Source organism: Prionailurus viverrinus, chromosome C1, assembly GCF_022837055.1.
Source record: "Prionailurus viverrinus isolate Anna chromosome C1, UM_Priviv_1.0, whole genome shotgun sequence".
NCBI lineage: Eukaryota > Metazoa > Chordata > Mammalia > Carnivora > Felidae > Prionailurus > Prionailurus viverrinus.
This window is the reverse complement of record NC_062568.1, coordinates 209,261,417-209,282,776: the sequence shown is the minus strand read 5'-3', so window position 1 is coordinate 209,282,776 and position 21,360 is coordinate 209,261,417. Positions and strand designations below refer to the sequence as shown.

Genomic DNA, 21,360 nt, shown 5'->3' with positions numbered 1-21,360 from the left:
TTATCTCTTTAATTAACGAATTACAAAGACTTTATTTCCAAATAAGGTCATATTCTGAGACAGAGGGAGAAGAGAGTGCCCCAGGATAAAGCAGGCTACACAGACATTAACAGAAGGTTCCAGAAGGAGCCCATGATAGAGACTGAGAAGGAGCAGTCAGGGGAGCTGGCGGAACCAGGAGAGGATGGAGTCTTAGCGCCTAGAGTCTAGAGGGCTTCACAGGAGGGTGGGGCAGTCAGTGGGGTCAGAGTTGCCAAGGGCCCACAAGTTGAATGACAGTGAGCGGACGATGGGGTGCTCTCTCCTGGGCCACTCTCTTCTCCCTGAGGGTTTGTCCTTACCCAGGGTGCCCTTTATGGTATATAAAGGTAAAGGTGCAGTGTCTCCTCCTTTGTGCCCCTTCTCAGATCCAGAACCATCCATTAACCGCCCCACCCCCACCCCCGGACAGGTCTGCTCAGATTTCTCTTGGGCAAAGTCAACACGTCGCAAAAGTTACTCACTGCTGTTCTTTTGTTGTCCCACCCACACCTCCATCTCCTAAACATCCCCCATCCTAGTGGGCAGTCCAACCACAGGAAGCCAGGAGTCACCCCGAGACCTCCCGCTCACCCCCTCCCCGCACCCCGTCACCAAAAACCTAGTGCTTTTCTCCCCCTGGCTTTTCTCGCTTCCCCGCATCCCCTGTCCGCCACCTTCGTGCGGCCCAGCATGACCTCACACGTGCAAACCAGTCTTCCCGCCTCTCCTCTTGCCTCCTTCCCCCAGGACCGTTGGTTCTTCATCTGCTGGGCACCAAATACTGCTCTAGGCTCGTAGAGTTTATATTCCAGTGGGAGAGAAAGACAACGAACAGATCACAAAGGGACACATCAGGGCACTTAAAAAGGGTGGCCTGGTAGAGGGTGCCAGGGTGGCTACTGTAGGCTGGGGGGGTCAGAGGAGGCCTCTCTGGGAAGACAGTATGACAGGAAAGGAGCCAGCCACAGTAAGCGCAGGGGAAGAACCTTCCACACTGAGGGAATATCAGGAACAAGCTCCTCAGAGAAAGAACAAACGAGCCTGGCGTGTCGGGGGAGCCGAGGAGATTTCTGTGGTTGAGCAGAGTAAGGGAAGGTGCAAGGGAACGAGATGGGTCCAGGGAGGTCAGGAGGGGCCAGGCCACGTGCAGCCCGTCAGCCAAGGCAGAGAGCTGGAGTTTTATCCTGAGGACAGTGGGGGCCACGGGAGGGTGAGTCGACACCCTCGGGTTTATGTTTTGAGACACCCCCAGCTGCCTCATGGAGACTGGACCGTGTCTTCACTTGCAAGGACACCACCTGACACTTGCATCAGTGCAGTCAAGAGATGATGGGGGCCCAGACAGGGCTGGTAACGATGCAGCCCGGGAGACACAGGTTGGGGTTTGGAGTAGAGTCAAGGCTTCTGCGGATGATTTGAACGTGAGGATGAGAGAGAATGACGGGTCGTCCCCAGGCTTGGGGCTTGAACATCTGGGGTACCGTGCATCATTCCCAGAGATGGAAGGGTTTGAAGAAGAAGCAGCAGGTGTGGGAGATGGGGAGTGAGAGTTTGGCCTCGGTCACGTTATGACTTGTTACTGCCTTGTTAGAGTTGCCCAGTGTGCACTTGAAAGTCTGCAGGCCAAGGAGAGACCCAGAACGGAGATAACATTTAGGCATCATGGGCTCATAGATGGAATTGAAAGTCATGAGTCTAAATGCCACTGTTCCATGAAAAGGTGTAGATAAGGGAGGAGGGGGGGGGGCGCAGGGTCCACCATAGGCTCCCCCAGACATCCGGATGTCAAACAGAAAGGAGCTGGCAAAGAGGCTGAGAGGAAGCAGCCAGGGAGTCAGGAAGAAGTTGAGAGGAGGTGATCCTCTCAAGGAAAAGGACATGGGCCGCCGTGTCACCTGCCAGGTGAAAGGTGGGGCAGAGCATTCCCAGCAGAGGAAGCCTCAGGTAGGAAGACCCTCAGGTGAGGGGGAACAGCGTGAGTTTAAAGAACCCAGACAAGGGGCTGAAAGTTCTGGATAAGATGGTGTCAGACCTGTCTCTGAGCTCAGAGCCATGGCCTTCCCCAGTCCAGGGCAAAAGAGGAAGGCCCAGGAGCCTCTCAGACTCCTACCTGGCCTAGGAGATCTTGCGCTTTCCATACCTCCCACAGCTCCCACACCTCCACCCACAGGCCTACGGGCCCTCAGGAACTCAGCTTCGCTGACCCTGGGCCCAGGGAGACATCCTGAACCCGCTCTGAGTCCCTGGGACAAACTCTCTCCCGCTTGTTCCCCATTGGGGTGCAGGGGCTGGGGGCAAGCCTCAATGCACAAACTGTGACTTACCATCAAAAGGCTTGTGGAAGTGGGTTTCTCAGCCCTGACCCCTGGTTGTTGCCAGAATGCAGGAATCCTCTAGATTCCAAAGACTGCCTGGCAGGCCCGCTCGGGCAACTGTACCCCCAGCTCCTCAGTTGATTGTATTGGGCTCCCTTTACCCTACCACATCATTAGAGTGTGGGTCAGCTGTGCTCCAGAAGCCGTAGCCTCAAAGAAAGCCCTCTTGGCAAACCTGGGACCCCAAAGAGACCGGCAAGCCTGGGGATACAGATGGTCAAGGCAGCATTTTGCGGCTTCCTCGGCCTTTCCTAGCAACTGGCTTCCAGAATCCATCTCCCTGGAAAAGAACGAAGATGTGGATCTATTTAGCCAGCAGTGGGGAGCAGTGATCCTAAGACTTTGACGCTCAGAGCGTCATCAGCAAGGAGAAAGAGGGCAAGGGCAGCACAGGAGCTGCTGTGGCCTCCTGGAGGAACTGAGTCCTGCAGGTCCCAGAGCCGGGTGAGGGGAGACACCTCCCTCCACTCCAGTCCCCCGCCCAAGACTGAGAAGGCAAAACAGCCTCTGGCCGGGGCTGAGAGCAAGGCCTCTCCTTTGAAAAGCTCCTAAAAATACACACACTTCTGATCCGTCTGAGCAGCCCGGCCGACCTTGTCCCCCGCCTGTGACAACAAGCCATCGAGAACAGTCTGACAGGCCGAAGACCAGCTTCCTCCCCTGCAGTAACCTGCTGACGCTCCACACTTGTGAACCCGAAGTCCTTTGTTTGAGAACAAAAAGTGACAGGCAAGGATGTGTCTGATGTTCTATCCTTAATAAGAATCACAGGAGACGTTTTAAAAATCAGTGGCAGAGCGGAGAAACAAACTTAGAATCTTCGGGAGTTAGAACCTGAAGGAAGCCCGGCCAACCACGTGGTCCAACCTGCTCGTCTTTCTGGAAGGAATCTGGGCCCAGAGAAGAGCTGTGATTTGCCCCAAACCCTTGCTGAAGCAGGACCAGACCCTGCACAGCCAGACCCACCCAGGCTCTGGGAGCCAGGACGAGAGGTCAGAGGGGAAATGAGCTGGCCCGAAGCCATGGGGGGCGTGGCGGATTGCGGTATCTTTGCCTTGGTCGGTGTTTGCTCAGGTGTCCCTGCTGAACGGGCTGGTGCTCTTTCCCATGATTCGCACCGACAAGAGAGAGGGACTAGCCCCCTGCACCCACCGTCTGCTCCAAGCCCCTCCTGCTGAGGGACTGCTTCTGACATCAGCACACGAGGGGGGTCCCCCAAGTGTCCTTTCTCCCGCCCAAGTCCGAGATGCGCTGGAGATGGGAGCAGAGAGCTCGCCCCCACCCCTGCCGCCCCATTCAGCAGCACCCGTGTTTAGAAGAGCTGGTGACAACTTGCGTCACTTCGATGGCATTAAGCTGCATCCATTGGTCCGGACACACCCGGGAGAGCTGGCTCTTTCTGCAAAACCTGCCTTTCAGCACAGAGCTGCCCACCCAGGGGTTACAGCGGTGACATCTGAGTGGCCACCACCTGCCAGGCCTGCCCAGGAAGGGTTTACATGTTACTCACCGAACTTGCCCGCAGCCTCGGAGACACAGACACAGCAGCAGGCCAATGACGCAGAGAGAATCATCCACAGGTGATCTGACTCCACCCACCTGCTCTTGACTTCCCTACAGCGACAGCCTTCCTCTGAGTCTCTTCCTACTCCAGTCCTGCTGCTTCTGACCTGGCGTCCAGAGCTAGAAGTATCCCTTGTCCCTGCTCCTCCCTTCCCACAATCCTCTCCCCCGCCAGCCAAGCCATTGACAACTTAGGACCTTCAAACCCACAGGGCTTCCTCCCCCTGGATCTATCACTCTCCTGTCTTAGGTTTTTCCCGTCCCAAACGTGGGGCAGGGCCTCCCAGCAGCCCTCCGCTTCTTTCCCTTCCCATCCATGCTACGTGCCACCATTACATTCAGAAGGGACGGACGGAGCACCCGCTGTGCGCCTGGCACCGTGCGAGGTGCTGTCCCCTGGGAGACAGACAAGAAAACCGGCAAACATAACCCCGTGTAGTGAGATCTGTTAGGGAGACAGGCACGGGGCTGGGGGCGGGGGGCACCTGTTGGGAGGGTGTGGTCATCTGCTCCCTAGGAAGGTCTGAATAAACTCACTCTCCAGCATGGGACGCAAACCCTTTGTGAGCTGACCCCAGCCTGGCTTCTCAGCTCATCAGCCCTCCCTCTCCCCTGCGTCATGCTTCACCCCTGCACGGCTCTACTGCAATACTCAGATTTCCACACACATGGTGTGCTATTTCCCGCCTCTGGATCTTCCCGCGTGCTTTCTGTCTGATCTCGCGGGTCTTTCCCTGTGGTCAGCGTGGAGAATGCCCGCTCTGTTGAAAACTTCTATTCTAACCCCCTTCTGCTATAAAAGCCAATTCCGCACCTCGTCCCTTTACCCCCCCCCCCCCCATGCCGGACGCCTTTTTACTTCACCTTCCCGTCGCACTTACAAATTCCTCCATTGGCCACTCTTTGGAATCATTTATTCACTACCTGTTCGGCGCCAGGCACTGGGCCGAGTGCTGGAATCCAAACAACTGGACAAAACCAGATGAGGTTCCTCCGCTCACTCAGCTTACCATCGGGTGCAGGAAAAATCAGACCCGACCACCATGCCTTCCCACAAACAAGAGCTTGGGGAACTTGGAGGGGTGGGGGACACCTCCTCACGAGGTCTGGGAGGGATTTCTGCTCCAAGCAATGAGCCTTGAGTTGAGATTGGAAGAAGGAGAGGTTAACTCCATGAAGAGGGGAGGCAAGAATATTCCAGGCAGAGGGGACAGCATGTACAGAGAGCTGCGCAGTGGGAAGGAGCCTCGTGGTGTTAGGGAGCATGTGAAGGCTGATGAGGTGGAAAAGGAAGCAAGGATCAGGCCAGAAAGGCCAGCGAGGTACTCAAGTACAGGGCTGTGTGGGCCAGGCTGAGGAGAGCTTACTTTATCCCCAAGGAGAGGGCAGGCACTGAGGGTTTGAGAGGCAGTGACATGAGCAGGTGTGCATTTCAAGAAGGGCTCTTGGCTGCTGTTTGGAGTACGAAGGAGGGTCAGAGCTGGTGAGGGTAGACTAGTTACTCCTCCAGTCTGGAGACCATGCTGGACTTGGTGGTTCTGGAGAGAAGGGACACAGTCAAGAGACATTCGGGAGGCGGCATCAGTATGAACTGCAGGTGGCTTGGATATGAGGGCTCTGTGTCATTTAGCCTGGAGAGGACCAGTCACAAGTTGGGCTGAGTTTGAAGGGCCTCTGGGACATCATGTGAAAAATCAATCGCGAGTGAGTGGATGTTGGCTCCAGAGCTCAAAGAAGCAGATGGGCAGGAGAGAGAAGTCTGTGACATGTCTGCATGGAGGTGGGCCAAGGGGTTTGGATGACATTGACAAAGGTGAGAATAGCCAAGGGCTTTTTGTCTTAATTATCATCATGCCCCAAGAGGCTGGGAACACAGTAGGTGCTCAATAAATGTTTCTTCGAAGGAACGGACAGATGGACGGGTGCATGGTTGGATGAGCAGATACACGGACAGATGGACAGCCAGTGGTGTTTTGTGCGCATCATCCTCACTGCTGATTAACCTTAGCTCTAGGCTGTAGCATCCCTGATGTCCTCCCTGATGTCAGAGCCAGGCTGGGGAGGGGGTACAGGACTGACCAGGCGCCATCGCCTCCTGAGAGGCACTCTGCTGGACGCAGGGTTTTACAAGTCAATTGTGCATGCGCCTGCCTCTGGGGGCTCACGGCCCAAGACAAGGCAAACCAGAGAACACAGTCGGTGTGATGAGTGCTCCATAGAGGCAGGTTCTGAGTGTTATGGGAGCATATGACAGAGCCAGGGGTATCCCTCTGTGCCCCCATCAGGAAGGGAATGTGTTTGACAGAGGCTGATCCTGTATGAAAACCGTAATATTTGTCTGCAGCCGTCTTCTTCGTATGCAGAAAGAATGGGAGAGCATTAACCAACCATGAGGTCAGAGGGCGCACAATCCATACAAGACCACCCTCAGCTCTGATACTAACTGCAAGTTCGGGGGTTCCCAAGTCCATGCTCAGGTTCGCTAATGCACTGAAAGGATTCACAGAACCCACAAAAGCCGTTATACTCAGCTACAGCTTATTACGTCAAAAGGATACAGATGAATGGGGCTCCTGGGTGGCTCAGCATGTTAAGCATCTGACTCTTGATCTCAGCTCAGGTCTTGATCTCGGGGTCATGGGTCCACACCAGCATGGAGCCCACTTAAAAAAAAGAAAAAAAGGATACATATTAAAACCAGCCAAGAGAAGAAATGCAAAGGACAGAGACGAGGAGGCCACCAAACAACCGGCTTCTGTTGTCTTCTCCCTGTAGACTTGTGGACAGTGCTACTCGCCCGGCATCAATGTGTGACCATACTCATGGAGTATCACCAACCAGGGATGCTCACTGGAGCCTTGGTGCCCAGAGCTTTTATTCGGGCTCCATCACGTGGACATGAGCAGTTGCCCACCCAGCTGACCTGTCCCCTGCCTCTCTAGAGTTGGCTGATACTGTCTGACCACAAGCCTCCATCCTAAATCACACCGTTGGTCCCTTTAGTGTTCAGTGTGGCCAACCCCACCCTACAAACGTCCCATGACCCACACTCGCCTTAAATCATATTTTTAGTCTATCCAACGACAAAGACACTCCCACGAGGCATAACATCCCAAGGGCTTACAGACCACCTTTCAAAGGCGAGGATGAAGGCCAGACTTCCTTTTGACCAAGGTTAGATTATGTGACTGAGCAGAACAACACCTCCTCCTCCTCTGTTCCCACCTGCCCTCCCCTGCCTCCCCTGCGCCTCCCCCCAGTTTCTTTGTGTCTTTGCTGAGAGAGGAAACGGTGAGCATCCAGTGTGTTTTCGGTAGTTTCCGCTGCTGTTGTTTTTAAAGCGGTGCCCCCACACAGCTCCTGGGGAGTCCTCAGCCATCCTTTGGGACTGAAGAGCGCATTTTATTAGGACAAAATGGTTTGGGTGGAGACTTTGTCTTCTGCAGAGTGGGTTGCCCAAGGTTCCAGGTTGCCTGGGCAGAAGATGCGGAAGTAAGTAGCTCGCAGATCAGTCCACCTACTTGTGGATTAAGTGAGAAATTCTAGGAACTTCTGATGGCTAAGCTTATTATTCTAACGTATTATTTCAATTACCTCTTTAAATTACTCACTTGTGCCACCACCTGTGCTGCTCTGTAAATGAACCCGCAGCCCATTTCCATCCTGCAGACGGCAGCCTGGCCCTAGCCGTGTTCTCTTCTCGCTCAAGTGTTCTCCAGATGGCTCCATTTGTTGCTGCAGGGTTATGAGCAGCTCCATTTGGAGCCGCCTGACCTCCCCTCCCCCCACCCCACCCCACCCCCCCCCCCCCGCCGCCGTGATGGGACCTGGGAGCCACGGAACCAGCACCCCTCTTCCCACACTGCTCCTTTTCCTTCTGCCAACACTGATGGGAATAGATCTGACCTTGCACATGGGGACCCGTGGGTGCAGATGGGGACTCCAGAGCCAGGGCGGGGCCCTAGGCAAGAGCATTCCTGTTCAGTAATACACCTCTGAGAGAAAGGGAAGACACAGGTTCAGCCTTCGGCCACCCGCTAGGATATTAACAATTCAGTGTGATTCTTAAGGCATAAGAAATGCATCAATGCTCTAATTTTATAAGCTCAGTGATTATGACACGGGAAGGCCTGGCCTGGGTCATTCGGGAGCAGTAAATGCCCATGGAGCTCCCTCAAGTAGTCCCAACACGGGAGGTCCCGCACGGAGGCGCTGTGGGGCCAACCCAGAACCATTGCAAGCACAGCCCCATGAGGCTGGGCCCCATGCATTCGAAGCCCCCTGTTCTCTGGAACGTGGAAATGGCTAACGCATTCATCACGAGTCTTTGGGCTCCTCACTTGAAAAGCAGCAGGAGAGAACAAGCTGTGAGCAGAAAGCAGATGTGCGGCAGGAAGTCTGACTCCAGGGCCTGACTGCACCTAAAGACATCATTCCTCCCCCTGACATTCCTGTGTTTGACACCCAGTAAGAAAGTGAGTGGGTGCACGTTGTACATTTCCTACATTACTTAAAAGTGAGTTAAAGCCAGGACGATCACTGAGTGGGGCTGCAGGCATCCAGGGCATTTCTCTTCGGAAACGGGTAGACGGTGCTCCTCAGGCCCGTGGGTAGCAGGGCCAAGCAAGGGACTGACCCACCTTGCTGATCCTGAAGGAGCTGGTGAGCGGCCGGACTGTGTGGGGTGGTGGCCGCACCACGAGGAGCCACAGCAGAAAGGTGACCCGGGGTGTCAAAGAGAGATGGGCTAGGGGTGGGGGTACACATGTGTGCGTGGGGGTACACCTCCGTGCTTGTCCCCGGTCACCTTTTTGTTTTTGTTTCTCTCGCTTTAACACCTAAGGGATCTAAAACTCTCCCCGAATCAATGTGTCAGTTCCACTTCCCTGAGATGCACCAGATTTAAAACGCACTTGCCTCTAATCGTGCCTTCCCTTTTGACTGCCTTTTTTCTTCTTTTGGTAACTCAGAACACGACGTGACGCGACAGCATCACCTGTGCCGTCCTGACCTCAGTAATTAGTATTCCCAGGCAGTAACTAGTTGCTTCCTTAAAAGGAGAACTTTCTAGCTCTTGTCTTCACTGGTGCATGAGCTTCGGGTTTGGGTAGGCAGCAACCGTCAGGATGCCGATGTCAAAGTGGTTTTCACCATAAATACACTGTATGGGTCTTCTGACTCAATTGCTGCCTGTTAGAGAATATTCTTTTCTCTTTAATCAGATTTCCACGTCAAAAAAGCACAGTGTTGACTTCGGGAGAAAGCACACTGTGGCAGTTTTAATAAGTGCATTCTGAGTGTAGCTTTAGGGGAAACAGCGCCTTTCACACACATGACGCCACTGGACGGTGGGTACCCAGAAGCCTCTTCTGGAGGGTCTCTAGTTCTCCTGCCTCAAGGAGAGGCCAGCGGCAGCAGCCCAGGGGGGCACCTGTGGAGCTCTCTCAGACTCTGAGGACCCGAGCTTCCTGAGCTCCTCTCCACAAGGATCCTGGGGGCTTGGGCCCCGATTTGGCAAGAGCGGCCTTGAAGGGGACCACGAACTCTGCACATGAGGGTCTGTAAGCCCTCAGGCAGGCAAAGAGATGCAGGGAGGGGCGGAGGACTGTGCGAAGAAGAGAGAGCTTATATCAGCTCAGGCAGCCATAACATAATACCACAGACTGGGCGGCTTAAAGCACAGAAATGTATTTTCTCACAGTTCTGGAGGCTGGAAGTCTGAGCTGAGGCTGTCGGCGGGTTTGGTCTCTGCTGAGGGCTCTCTCCTTGGCTTGCGGATGGCCGCCTTCTCGCTGCGTCCTCACAGGCTCTTTCCTGTACATGTTTGCATCCCTGGTATCTTTGTGTATCCTAATTTCCCCTGTTAAGGAAAGGACTCCGATGGATTAGATGAGAGCCTACCCTAACAGCCTCATCTTAACTTAACCACCTCTTTAAAGGCTCTGTCTCCAAATGCAGTCACGTTCTGAGGTATCGGGGGTCAGAGCGTCAACAAGTGAATTTGAGGGTGACACGATTCAGCCCCTTACAGAGTTATTCTCCAAAATGGGAAGTTCTGCCTGAAGGGGATTTCATCACTGCCATGAGGGCTCTTCTAAGACCCCAGGGCTCATGCTGGAGTTTTCTGACTATGTTGGCCAGGGCGTGGACTGGTTACCTTGCTCTATTGTTTAGCTAAGACAAAATGACAACACCTTTTGGGCACCAGGCTATGAGCTTCACAAATATCTGAGTCCTTACGATGACCCTGTGACCCACTATTACCATCCCCATTTTATAGATGAGCACATTGAGGCCTAGAGAACAGACCCTTTCCAAGGTGTCAGAGCTGGCAAATAGGCGTGCCCAGGCCCTTCTGACTCCTGAACGGAGCACTCACTGCTTGGAAGCTCTGCCTTCTAGGGGTTTTAGGCTTCTGGCTCAAATAAAGCCCAGGCCCAGACTGGCCTGACTGGCCCAGCTTAGAGGGCTCACAGCTCAGATGTGACCCTGCCTCTCTGAGCATCCCACCCCACCACCAGCACCAAAAGGTGGCCGTTGAGTTGACTGGCATGGCTTCAGGAAGGGTGCTCGGGGGTTGGGGGTGCAGCAGCTCTGTCAGCCAAGCGGCCAAGGCTGTCTTTTGATCAAGGAGGGGCCGTCACTCCCTGTCCTTGCCTCCTTGTTCCACCTGGTTGTACCTGTCCCTATTGCTGTCCCTCTGGCTCCCTGTGAGGCCCAACAGAGAAGCAGCTAAGAGCTCCAGCTCCAGCGTGTGGGATTTCAGGGGGCTCTGCTCCTCACTAGTGCACAGTCTGGGGCAGTTTACATAACCCTGCTGTGCCTCAGTTTCCTCCTGTGTAAGCTGTGGTAATAGTAGCACCTACTTCCCAGGCTTGCTATAAACATGGGAAGAAGAATGAATGTGGGTAAGGAGTGCAGTTGGGGCTCAGTGACTGTCATCCTGATGGTGACGACGACGACGATGATGATGAAGACGATGATGATGATGATGATGAAGATGACGACGATGATGAAGATGATGATGGTGACAATGATGAAGACGATAACGATGACGAAGACGATGAAGAGGATGACGAAGACGATGACGATGATGACCATGACAATGATGATGGTGACAATAATAACAATGATGATCATGACAATGATGACGATGATGATGATGTCGATGATGACAATGACAATGACTGTGACCATGACGACCATGATGATGACTGTGACGATGATGGTCATGGTGACAATGGCAGCTTCCGCCCCAAGAGGAAGAGTAAGCCTCTCCACTCCCCGGGTGGCATCTGCTCACTGGGCTCCCATCACTCTTCAGACTCACAGTGCTCTGCTGCTTTTCCATAAGGACCATGTTGCCCAGAGACCTAGAACAGATGGGACTCTGCTGAAGTGAAAGGAGGTGCATACTCAGGATGGCCTGGGAAGGACCCTTCAGCTATGCTGGCATGTGCTAAGGGGTTTGGATCATCTTGTCTTAGTTCCTCCTGAATGACTACGAAATAGGACTGGGCGAGAATGTCTCTTCTCCCTCTGTGTGTGACTACTGGCCATGCCTAAGGCATCCAGGCCAGCTCCCTCACCCAGCTACCGTGTGCTTAGGAAGGCAAGCTCATTTTAACAGCAGAGGGAGTAAATCACAGTGGGAAAGAATCCACCATTTCAAAAGATCCTACAATGTATCGCGAAGACAGTCCTAGTCCCCGAGCTCTCCTTGGGTGCCCACCAGGCTCCAGGTTATCCACTTTCCATTAATTATCCAATTTCATCCTCTCCGTGCTTTCAGGAGGTGTTCCTATCCCCATTGTACTGAAGAGGAACCTGAATCTCAGAGGGGTCAGGTGACTTCTCCGATGGCACACAGCTAGGGATTCAGACTCTGGGCTGTCAGACACTAAAGCATGTTGAGTGCTTTATCACCACACACTCCCACTTCCTGAATGCATGTTGGATTATCCACCTTTTTGACACTCTGTGCCCCTTAGAGCAAAGCATGTCTCTGCTGTGCCCCACCCTCACGGAGAGACTAGCCACGTATTTCATCATCTGGCATGCGTATAGTATACAGGGGGGAAGGGAGGGAACAGATGGGCCTGTATAAGCCTCTAGGGAGAAGGAGTTGGTGTTTTCACCCAGATTCTTTGGATTCTCTTTCTGGATTATGTCCTTTAAGAGAAATCCCCAAGTTCTCAGGCTGATGGTTAATGCGTCTCCTCCACTTTCCGGATTAGATCTGACAGACTTCCCAGGCTGATTTAAATCGTGGTAGCATGGTTTACCCTAGCAGAAAACACCTTTTCTCCCCACCGTCCCCTACAGTTATCTACTACTGCATAACAAACCACCCCAAAGCTTAGTGGCTGAAAACAACCGGCGTGAATTAGTTCTCATGATGCTGTGGGTTGCCTGGGCTCATGCGTGCAGCCGCATTCATAGGACTGGTGGTTTCAAATCCAGAATCCCTCCAGCTGGAGCACGGGAGATTGCTGTGTCGGGTCAGGTCAAGCTGGGCATACACCAGCACCACATCTATATGGTCTTTGACCTCATTTTGCAAAATAGGAAATCAAGGCACAGGAAGAGAAAAGAGTTTGCCACACAAGAAGTTAGTGGTGCAGGTGGAGCCAGAGCCCAGGCTGCTGACCCCAGGCCTGAGCCCTTCCCCCTACCCTCAGCGTTTCTCTCATATGGAAGGCTCAGGGGCCCTGACAAGGACATTTATAGTTCAGCTGGAGATGTTTGAGGCTCTCTGCAAAGCTTACCTTCACCCCTGAATCAGCCAACCATTGTGATGGAGAACCCCAACACACCAGGGAGTTCTTCAAAGGGAACCCCAAGTTCAGGACGCTATTCTCTCCAGGATCCTGAGCTGGTAAGGAGGCAACCACAGCAGGCAAGAATTTGACAGACTCAGCCCTGGCTCTTTTACAGCCCTTCAGAAGCACAATTAGAAATGGTCCCTCTTCTGACCTCCTTTTGCTCCTGGGTGTCACCATCACTGATTCCGTGCCTCCCCTTTGTCTGTCTTGTCTCCTCACTGAGCAGTCACCTGGCAGGGCCTCTCTGTGTGGATTCCCTACCTACATGTGTCCCACACTGGGCTGGACACAGAAGGCTTGGTGAGCAAGGGTGGACGGACTGTCTCTGAGGATAGGCCATCAGGCCCCCTGACCTTGGTCTTCCCCTTCGTATCTGTTAACTTCTTTTCCAAAGCTAATCCACTGATCCTTTTCTATATTTCATTCTTTTTCTCCTCTTATTGCGGGTGTTTTACAACTATGATTAACACGCCATACAATTCATCTATTTGAAGTGTACAATTCAAAAGTGTTTTAGTAGACTCACAGCGTAGTGCAGACATCACTACAGTCTAATTTTTGAACATGTTCATTCCTCCAAAAAAGAAAGCCCATACCCATTAGCAGTCATGCCCCATTCTCCCCAGCAAGCTCAAGGCAACTCTTCATCTCCTTCCAGTCTCTATCATTTTGCCTATTCTGGACGTTTCATATAAATGGAATCATATAATATGTGGTCTTTCGGGGCTGGCTTCTTTCATTTGGCCTGTCTTCAAGATCCATCCATGGTATAACGTGTCACCGCTCCATTCCGTTCTTATTGCCAAATGAATGTCCATGTGTACAGACATATGTTTTCATTTCTCATGGACATACCTAGGACTGGAACTGTGGAGTCATGTAGTAACTCTATGATTAACCTTTTGAAGAATTGCCAGACTGTTTACTAAAGCAGCTGTATGTTCCATGCCGGTCAACAGGGGATGAGGGTTTCAAGTGCTTCACATCTTCACCAGCACTTGTTATTATCCATCCTGCTTATTACATCCGTCCCAGTGGGTGTGAGGTAGTGTTTCTCTGGGGTTTTGATTTTCATTTGCCCAATGCCTAATGATGTTGAGCGTCCTTTCATATGCTATTGGCTATTTGTTTATCTTCTTGGGAGAACTATCTATTCAGATCCTTTGCCCACTTCTTAAAAAGTAGGCTATTTTTTTTATTATTCTCTTAACATTTATTTATTTTTGAGAGAGCATGAGAGGAGCAGAGGCAGAGGGAGAAGGAGACAGAGGATCCAAGGCGGGCTCTGCACTGACAGCAGAAAGCCCAACGCGGGGCTTAAACCCACAAACCGCAAGATCATGAACTGAGCCAAAGTTGGATGCTTAACTGAGCCACCCAGGCACCACAAAAGTAGGCTATTAAAAAATATATATTTGTAATTATTCTTTTTATGCTCTAGATACAAGTCCCTTATGACATACATGAGTTGCATTCAGTGAACTATATTTTTCACTTTCTTGATGGTGTCCTTTGAAGCACAGAAATTTTAAATCTGATGAAGCCCAATTTATCTATCACCACCCCCCTTGTGTCTCACACACACACACACACACACACACACACACACACACACCTTGGTTGCTTCTGCTTCTGATGTCAGATCTAAGAAACCATTGCCAAATCCAAGGACATGAAGATTGACCTCTGTGTTTTCTTCTATGCATTTTGTAGTTTTAGCTCTTACATTTAGGTTTTCAATCCATTTCGAGTTAATGTTTATATATGGTGTGAGGTAGGGGTCCAACTTCATTCTTTTGCATGGGGATATCCAGTTGTCCTAGCCTTATTTGTTGAAAAGACTCTTCTTTCTCCATCATGTCTTAGTGCCTTAAAGATACACTGAATATGCATCTTACACTTATTTTTAAATTGTCATCTAGTTTGAGAAGACTCCCATTTGGCTATTTTTTATTGGAAATAAATACATCTACTATATTTAGAAACAGATTTTATGTCTTATGAGATAGTCGAGACACAGTTATGCTGCACTAACAAACTACCCAATCTTAGTGCTTTATTTCTCACTTGTGCCCAAGTCCAGTGTCAGTTGGTAGGGCAAGGTCTCATCATCACAGTTACTCAGGGACCTGGCTGGGTAGAGTCTACATCTCTACATAAACAGGCTTTCACAGTTGCCAGGGCTGGGGAGAAGAAAGTGGTGGTTCTTAGAAATCTCCCAGGCTGCTTCTTAAACAAATGGTACCTAAATGGCAGCAAGAGATTTTAGGTATGTGGAGAACTATCAGAGAGAAGCAAAATGAATACAGGCTCAGAACCTAAAACCCTGATCTGCCGCTTACCATCTGTATGCCTTTAAGCAATTTATCAGACTTCTTAAGGCCTTTATTTTTACCTCTATACAATAGGCAACTTGCAGGAGAAAAAATGGCAGTGCATGTGAGTGGCCAGCATAATGGCAGGCTGATAACAGGGATCCAACAAACTGTAGTTCCTTTCTTCCTCATCTGCACCCGGATGCAGCCCCTTGGTTCATCATGAGATCCTCCTCAGAGGTTAGGGCTGAGATCCCTGCTTCAAGGGGCAATGATTGCACTTGGTCCCTGCCAAGGGACCACATCACTGAGAAAAGTTTTCTTTTTCCCTATTTTCAAAGACAACCCAGATGTACTCAAAGCCCCATAAAAATCTAGTGTAATATTTTGCCTCAAGCACACACATGCCTTACCCTGTCATTTCCTAACCTGCGAGAAAGGAACATGAATACCCACAAGGGAAGACAGCCTGTGGGTACTTGGTTCTAGCATGCTATCAGAGGTCCGGACTTGTTTCAGAAGCATCCAGCATACCCCACCCAGCGCCGTCTGACTTTCCACGAATGGGCCCAAAGAGGGCACTTGCTCTTGTGGCCTCCATCCTGAGACAGAAGTGCTGTGAGGAGTCAGAGTGACAGATCTTCCAGGAGAGTAATGGGCCCAGCAGAGGAATAGGGAAGGGACTTTGCTACTGCAGAAATGTCACTTCGGGAGCTCTCCTGCAAGGAGAGCTCCAGGCTGCTGACCCCAGCTGTATCACCAGGGCACAGCCAATGTGCTGAAGCATCGATGACTACATCAGGTACTCAGGACTTGGGGCTCCTGGAGGAAGGGTGAAGGGTCATGGGTTCCACCGAGGCCCCTCCTCAGGCAACTGGGATGTCTAGGGTCGAACCTCTGCCTTTTTGAAACAAACCCAAGAAAAAAATACCCCTGCCTGAAAGACAGAGAAGACTGGAGGCATCTTCTCTTTAGCAGGGTCCAAGTGCCTGAGCCTGGATCCTGATTACCCTGGGGTCACCGGGCATTGTCGAGTTGAAGGGCAGGCATTGCCCCTCGTGGTCCCACCTCCCTATTCTCTTGCTCACAGTCCATTCAGAGCAATTCAGCGACTATCACCTGACTACTTACAGTGTGCCCGGCATTGCATAAGGTGCCAGGATAAGCTTAAGACTTTGTTCCTGGTCTCCAGGAGATTAGAACTGTCTCGGTCTCAGCTAGTAACAACCAGCTTTTTAAAGCACTTCTTATTAATGTATAATATATGGGGTGCCTGGGTGGCTCAGTCTGTTAGGTGGAGGACTTTTGGTTTCAGCTCAGGTCATGATTTCACGGCTCGTGGTCTGGAGCCCCGCGTCGGGCTCCTTGCTGACAGTACTGACAGCCGGAGAGTCTCTCTCCCTCTCTCTGCCCCTCCCCTGCTCGTATTCTCCGTCTCTCTCTCTCAAAAATAAATAAGCTTATTCATGTATAATATACATATGGAAAAGTGCACATTATCGTAAGTATGTGAAACTCAGCTCATCCAGTTTTCAAACCAAAACTAGTGCCCACGTCAAGAATAGAACGTTATCAGAAGCCCAGAAGCCCTCCCCTCCCCTTTCCAGTCACTCACTACTCACCACCCTAAGATAACCTGACTTCTAGTATTGAGTATTGAGTGTGCCTTACGCACCAGGCGCTGGCATAAGAACATCGACTGGCTCATTTAACTCTCACCCATAGATACGAAGGGACCACAAGTGGAGCACACAGCTAGCACTTGGGAGAGTCTAACTTTGAACCCAGATGGTTTGTCTCCAGAGCCCTCTTCCTTGACTACTGGCCCTGACATTGCCTCTCCTGGAAGCAAGTAGATCCCACCCAGGAAGCGCTGTGATAGCAATGCTGGGGATGAGGGGGCTGGAGCCAGGCCTTAAGGAATGCATGGGGTGCCCCTAGCAGATAAAGGGAGTAGGGAAGCAGAGTCAGGAAGTGCAGGGGTCCTGTGCGGTGAAAGCAGGGTGAATGGAGGCAGGTGAGGGCGGGCACACGAAAGGCTTGTTGGAGCAGGATTCTGAACAGCATCGGGTGTTGTGACTTTGCCAGGGCAGGGAGGGACTTGCTGCAGACAGGGTCAGCCCCCAGGAGTCAGGCTGCACACGACCTGCTTGCTTCCCTGGCTCAGAAGCGTGGCGCAGAATAGGACCCAGACTCACCAGGAGCGTCCTGGGCTTGGCCTCTAGCCAGTTATGCATTTTTGATTGTGGAAGCTTAAGGGCTATGCATAATATTGTGGTTGTTTTCGCGCGTGTTTGGATAGGATTAAAAAAAAAGAAAAAAGTCCGTTCCCACGTTTTGAGATTCTTTTTAACCCAGATGTCAGGAAAGGGAAATAATCAATCTCACAGATAATTGACAACATGGAGGATAAAAAGAGAAGATAGCCTCACGGAAAGTCTGCGTGGGTCAAGCGCTTTCTATGTGCAAGACCGTAGGTGGGTGCGGGGGCGGCAGCACTCGAATAGCAGCAGCAGGGCGACGAATGTAGGCAAAGGAGAAGGGGTGGTGGTGTCCACTTGGGATGCCTAGGAAGGCTGCTAGGAGACGGTGAGCCTTGATGGAGAGGTGTGACTCGGACATGGGGCAGGAGGCGAGGCGAGAGGTCGTCAGGCAGAAGTATCCAAGTGAGAAAGCCAAGCCGCAGCCAGAACTTTTGGACACCAGGGTTAGACCCCGAGGAGTGGGCGGAGGCCCTGGAACTCCAGCTAAGGATGTGGGGCCCTGCGCCGCCGGCCAGGGAGTCCCGGACGCTCCTGAACTCCCAGGGGACCCGCCATCCACCGTCCCTAGCAGACATCCTCGGCCGCGCCCTGGCCGACGCCCGTGCACCTCTGCACTGCCGCCCGAGGACTTGCCCCGCGCCCTCGCGGCCTGGGCGGGCTCGCCGCGCCCCGCGCCCCTCCTTCCCGCCCAGCCTTCCGCGCTCCCCCGCTCGCCGCTCAGCGCAGCGCCGGCTCCTCCCGCGGCTGCATTGCAGACGCCGCCGCCGCCGCAGGGCGCGCCGGGGCCGCGCCGGGAGCCGAGCCCGGGTAAGCTGGGCCCCTGGGCGCGGGTCCCGCGCGCGGACCCGACGGCGCCGCGCGGCCGGGAGTCGGCGGGCCGGCCGCGCGGCGGCTCCGCCGGGCCTTGCAAGCGCGGCCCGATCGCCCCCGCCGCGCGGGGCCCGGAGGAAGCCTCTCGGGGCCGTGGGCACGGGGGAGCGGGCGCGGCCGTCGGGCTCGGGGCCGTCCCTGCCTTCGAGGGGACCGCGGCCCACCCCCTAGCGGACCTCCCCGACTCAGGGCGCGGGGCAGGCGGCGGCGTCGCGAGGGGCCGTGGCCCGCCAGGGCCCCGAGTGCGGGCGCCCGGGGCCGCGGGGCCGCGCTCCGCCCGCACCCTCCGGGCCCGGCCGCCCGCCGTCCAGCGCGGCGCCGCGCGGCTCCGGCGCAGTTCCGGCGCAGTCCCCGCGCCGAGCGGCTCCGCGCCCCACACCTGCCTCTGCCCGGCTCCGGGTGACGTGGCGCCCTCCGATTGGCGCGCGCGGCCTGGAGGGCGGGGCCGCGGCCGGTGAGCTCACCGCCGCGCCCCGCCATTGGCCCGGGCGGCGCACTCGGGCTGTGGCGGGGAGACAGCGGTACCCGGAGCCCGAGTCGTTCCAGCTGCGGCGTGTGGAGCTGAGCGGGTCGGGGCCGGGCTAGGCTGTCGGGGCCGGGCCGGGCGGGGCCGCGCGGGAGAGGAGGAGGAACGCAGAGGCGGCTCGGCGCCAGCGCGACCGAGGGGTGGCCGTGCTCTCCAAGTCCGAGTGAGTGTGCGTGCGGCCGAGGGGAGAGTCGGCCGGGCGCGTGCGGGGCGAGGGCGGCGGCCGGCGGGGGCGCGCGGGGCGGCGGGGGCGCGCGGGGGCGGGGCCGGGGGCGGGCGCGCGCGGCGGCCGGGGCGTGGGGGGCGCGCGTGTTCGCGTGAGGGGGCGCGGGGCGTGTGCGGGCAGCGGGTGCGAGGACACGCGCGGCGGCGGAGGGGGAGGGAGCGCGAGGGGCGCGCGAGCTCACGCGAGCGGGCAGTGTTTTGGCGCGTGAGTGTGCGTGGGTCCCGCGTGTGTTTACGGCGCGGGAGCGAGGGCGGGGGTGTTTGGCCGAGCGTGAGCGGCGCGTGTTGATGGAGCGGGTGTGCGAACACGCGCGTCTGCGGAGCGAGTGGGGAGGAAGCGCTCGTGGGGATGGAGAGCGCGAGGGGACCGGGCGTGTTTGGACGCGTGAGTGCGCGGGGCCGGCGTGGGAGCGAGCGTGTCCGTGAGGAGGTGGGTTGGGGAGTGGGCGTGAGATCACGCGTGTTCCTGGGGCGCGTGGGGGTGTGGGGGAACGTGAGGAGCGAGGCCGAGCGCGCGCGTGTCGATGCGAGGCAGCGAGGGCGGGAGCGGGTGTGAGGACACGCGTGTGTGCGCGAGGGAGTGGAGTGTTTGGGTGAGTGGCGGTCTGGGGGCGCGCGTGCGGGGAGTGGCCGCGGCGGGCGGGGGCGGCGGGGCGCGAGCCGCGCGGGCGCCCACGGGGCCGCCGACTGGTTTTTGTCTGCGAGGCGCAGCTCGGCGGCGGGCTTTTCGGATCCAGAGCCCTCTCCCGCGGCTGGGCGCGGGGAGAGGGCGGGGGATAGGGGCCCCTCGGCGGGAAGTTGGGGGGGGCAGACAGGTACCCCTCGGCGGGGAGAGGGCGGGGGACAGGTGCCCCTTGGCGGCGGGGGAGGGCAGGTGCCCCCTCTGCGAGCAGCGGGGACAGGTGCTCTGCCCCTCGGCGGGGAGGAGGGGGAGACAGGTGCCCACTCAGCGGGGCGCGGGGAGAAGGCGGAGAACAGGTGCTACTTGCAAGGCGGGGACTGTGGGGTACTGGTACCCCTCGGTGGGGAGAGTTGGGGCAGGTGCCCCCTCGGCAGGGAGAGAGGCGGGGGAAGGGGACGGGATAGGTTCCGTTTCTGCAGGGGGTAGGGGGGGGGGGGAAGGGAGAGGGCCCAAGACTGGTGTCCCCTCCGCGGGAAGAGAAGATCCGGAAAGGAGCCCCTTTCGCGGGGAGAAGAGAGAAGTCTCGGTCGGGACGTGTGGCCCTTCCGCGGGGCGCTGGGAAAGGGGCCGGGACAGCACCGAGCTCGGCCCCAGGCGCCTCTGCGGGACTAGGCGGTTGGAGGCTGCCTCTCCTAAGCAAGCCAATGGAGTGAATGAACGTCTTATTAATCTGTGCGTAGAACCGGCGGGGAAAGTTGGTTGAGTTCAGAGACTAAGAGGTTTGGAAGAGCTCGCGAGTTTGGCTTAACCTGCAGACCAGGACAGGAGAGGCACAGTGACCCTTGCTTCCACCAGCCACTCTCAGATGGGCTGGAATACAGACCCCGTGTGGCCTTCTTGCACTTAGAGGATCTCCCGTGGTTTGAATTAGGTAGTGCACAACTTTAAGAGGTGGCTGTGATGGCATTCAAATGTTGAGACTTTTTCAATCTCTATAGGTCTCTGTAGGCATCAAAACAAATTTCCGAAACTGCAGTGCTCTTGCAAAGCGTCTTCTTAAATCAACTCGTTCACCAGGGAATGATGACAATTTTAGTCTATTTTATATTTTGTCCACTATTGCTTGGTGTGATTTCTGCTGATTAACCTGAAGTGTCTAATTAGCAAAGCAGATTCAGTGAACGTGAGAAGTGCTTTTAAATATCACAGAAGAGCCTCACGTATTTGTTTGGTTGTGTGCATTCTGTTTCTTTCACCAGTGAAGCCAAACCCTGAAATTTTAAAATTGTGCTCCCCCCCCAGATTTTGTCATATGTGGTCAGGTGGCTCGCTGTGTGTAAAGGAGTTATTTTTTCTTTCTGCATGAAGGAATTTTACAGTTTTCCTAGAGAAACTGTGTTCCATGGAGAAACTACTGCCTGAGAACGTGATAGAAATACATTAAGCAGTAGCATTTTTCATGGTGTGTGTTTATGGGAAAATATTATTTTAAGACCAACATTAGACAATAGCAAATAAGCTTATGTGTATTCTTTTCCTTGTATAGATTTAGGGAGTAATAATGTTTAGTGTTCTAGAAAATAACACTTATTTACAAGATATGTGTTTCCCAAATAAATTTAGCCTAGGAGTGAAAAAGGGAAGGGGCACTGGTGTGAATATCTAAGGGACCTCTGTTCAGTCATCCTGATTAATTACTAATTCCCTTGCAAACAATCAAAGTGGAAACAGTATTTAATGCAGTGGTGAATAAC

The 21,360-nt window shown here is 54.2% G+C and overlaps 1 protein-coding gene across 2 annotated transcripts in view; it reads left to right on the top strand.

The window, feature by feature from the left end:
- The window catches only part of CAMTA1 (calmodulin binding transcription activator 1), an 850,989-nt gene that overhangs the window by 778,317 nt on the left and 51,312 nt on the right, over nt 1-21,360 (top strand). Inside the window, exon 1 of one of the 2 annotated variants that reach the window (XM_047869351.1) lies at nt 18,844-18,922. The exons of the other annotated variant lie outside the window; for it this stretch is intronic. The gene's annotated coding sequence lies outside the window, so the exon portion shown is untranslated. Of the gene's footprint in view, nt 1-18,843; nt 18,923-21,360 lie in introns of those variants that run through there. 2 annotated transcript variants of the gene reach the window in all.